The sequence below is a fragment of the Ostrinia nubilalis genome, chromosome 4 (assembly GCF_963855985.1).
Source record: "Ostrinia nubilalis chromosome 4, ilOstNubi1.1, whole genome shotgun sequence".
In the NCBI taxonomy this organism is placed as follows: domain Eukaryota; kingdom Metazoa; phylum Arthropoda; class Insecta; order Lepidoptera; family Crambidae; genus Ostrinia; species Ostrinia nubilalis.
The window spans coordinates 6559022-6562463 of record NC_087091.1 but is presented as its reverse complement, the minus strand read 5'-3'; positions in this window follow the sequence as shown (position 1 = coordinate 6562463).

The window sequence follows — 3442 nt, the reverse complement described above, 5'->3', positions numbered from 1 at the left end:
GACTTTATTTGTCAACAATCTCGAGAATCAAGCTCCGAAACGAAACTGAGTAGGGCGCAGTTCGACATAAGCTTCATTTTGTTCGAATTCATCCGAATGCCTACCTGTTCCGATATATTCGATTAAGGACTTTGAGTATTGTGCCGAGGTCTTCCAGCAACTCTGCCATGAGTGCCATGACCACAATATCGTCAGCAACGGTAGCGATAATTAATATGGCACCGCTGGAGAGACTGCAGCACTGCCCAAGTTTCGATCGAATAGAAGGCCTTCTTCTCATATTCCACGAACGTCAAGCATAGTGGCAAGTTATACTCCTTCCATAGTTTTCTGTATAACCTGCCGCAGCTCTGCCCCAGGCAGAAAGGTTCTGGAGTGGAGACCACGTACCGGAAAACACAGCGTGGGACGTCCACCCACAAGGTGGACCGACGACCTGATAAAGATAGCAGGGAGGCGCTGGATGCAGGCCTCTACCAACTGTGCGATATTATGTGGAAGTTATTGAAGGAGGCTATGTTCAGCAGTGGACGTCCTGTGGCTGAGATGACGATGATGATGACGATAACTCTATTCTAGAGTATTATTATCTCTTTGACTTCCACAGGCGGATTGTCACAAGAATGAGAAGTATGTGTTAATACATTTTGTTCGTATAGATTTTTATCGATAACTCGATGAAGCGACAACATTATTTTACCACCATAAAACATAGTCAATAACAAGGGATAAAGTAGGTAGAGAGTTTTTAGTATTGTCTTATTGTCTTTAAAGTTTCAAAGGATTCAATTTACTTTAAGTAACCCATCTGCGTGCGTACCTCGTGTTTTGTTTCTATATTTTTTGTCCACTGTTTCAAATAAAATGTCACTAAAATACTTTATAAAAAAATTGTAATGAAAAATATACAATGGTAGGTGTTTTGTCTTTAGGTAGGTACTCGCATTAAAATGATCTTTGCAATAATATCGACTGGTTTTTGTAGATAACGCTTTCTCCCTTTTCGTTAACTTACACCATTTATGTATTTCTCAACTTTTCTTAGCTTTAAAAGTATTTTTCTGGGGCACTAACCATTGTATTAGTATAAAAGGATTATTATACAATATCTGCATGGTATTTTTTTCTCCATAATTCTATAAAACTCGAAATGACTGCACGAGTCTATGAGCGCGCGAAGGAGCAATGCCATCCCGGCGGAGGTAACGGGCGGTGTGACGTCACGCGCTAAACGGTCAAGTGCGAGTTGATTTTTAAAACATCCAACTTTGAATGCCCATAGAAAATTCAGTTTTTGAGATATCGAAAAAATTCTTTTACTAATATTTTTTATATTTTATGTTTGATCTTTTTACATTATAAAATAATTACACTCATCTTCCTCATTACAAAACTTTTACTCAAAATCGTGATAACGTGTAAAACAATATCGATTATCTATGTTATTAACTACTGATTTTTTTTGTTACCGAATTTGTTAAGAATGTATCGTATAATATTTTGCCATAGTTTTTTTATAGGCTTGAAATTTATTGAAATCCAATTTAGTAACCCTGTGGTACAAATTATCGAACCGGTTGGCTAAATTGGACCGATGCTCTGAACTCGTATTTTGTTGATTTGTGCTAAATATACAACAATTGTGTTGATTAATACCTATGAAATAGTAAGTTGAATAATTTCTCTTTAATTATATACCATGAACATTAGCAAAAACAAAAGAAAACCATGTGTAAAATGGGATTGAAAAAAACTGGTCCAAATTACCGGACTCTCCCTTATTAAAGGTAGCGACAATAGCCCAACGATGAAGGTGTCGGACTGGCCGACTCGAGATCTAAGGAACGCTGGTTCGAACCCCGCCGGCTATTGGGATAAACCTACTCATAACACAAGCATTTAGCTTAGCACGAGGGGTTAGCGAGAATAAAATAAAGTTGCTAATATAGTTATTTATTTTTTCAAAAAAGGGTTAAGATTCTTCGCTATTTATTTTTATTATTCGCGCTATGTTGTGTTATAGACCGAACCAAACTATTATTTTCTAAGAAATACCGGCTTTTTATCTGCTTGCGGATAAGACATGAGTGAAACTTCACGGGAACGCGTCCGGATCTATGAATTTCATGTGGTTAGTACGCATGCTTATTCCGCATACATGTAAATATTTTAATACTTTTTTGATATAAAACGAATTAAAATACAAAATTCTTCGATTATATTTTGTAAAAATATATTCTGAACTTGTAATTTAATTGTTAAAAATAGAAATCTAACAATAATTGCGTATGATAGTTGTTAAATAATACCTACTGTAATTAATATACAATAGTAAAAATGTTCAACCTTTTATTATCCCAAACAGTTTTTGTAGCTTTTGTGTTGTTTTTTGTTTAATGTCTATTAAAATATAGGAATAAATAGGGATTTGTTGCCTAATATTTTATTACACAGACAAATGGATAATCCATTTGTGAGAAGAGTGTGACTATAGTGGCAATGTCTTTAAAAGTATTAAGGTCTGTATGCAAGTCTCAGTCTCCGTGTTTTTTATTTGCAGCCGGCAAACTTCAGCAATGTTTTTATGTTCTCTGAATTGCAGCTGCGCAAGGCCATTGCAAATAGTAACAATGCATACGTGAAGAAAAAAATATAATTTATTTTATACATACAAAAGGGTTGTCCAATAATGTAGAGACTCTGTCACTCAAAAATTACACGCATACATACATCATTTTAAATCATATTTTAGTCATTAGTATAATAATATGGGCTTGAAATCATGAGACTAAAACGTCATTTTACTTAATATCAGGCAAGAGAATAGCGTTCTGTTCAATTCACAATAAATTTATCGTCATGTGGTTAAAAATATCTATAAGAATAGAAGACGTCCAGTTTTTCCCGTTAAATGAAATGTTTCTGGGAAGTTTTTCCCGGAACTTTTTTTCAAATAATTGTTCTCTTCCTTAGAACTTTTCCAGGATTTCAACGAACAGGTATTTGTATCAAACATAAATTGTTGAATTAGCTCAGCTGTTCTATTTTTTGCGCTAAGCAACAACACATTTAGCGATTGTTACCATCCGTTGAGTTATAAAATAAAAAAGTATTTGATAGTAAGATGTTAAATTGTTAGAACCCTGTAAATGCCACAGATGACGTTGTTTAGTGAAAAATCTTATATTTAATATTGAAAATTACAAATTATTGTAACAATACAAACAATGTCATTAATACCATAGGTATCGAGGGAACCCAAAAACAATCAATACTTAATCCGTGATGAACAAATAAATAATAATGTTAATCACTAAATGCACAACACAACATTAATAAATAATACTTGGACATTATTAGTTGCAAACAACAGTGTTTTAACAAGTGTGTACCTTGTGTTAAGTATAAAAGGAGAGTCTCTGCCTCACGTAGGTGTGTTGGG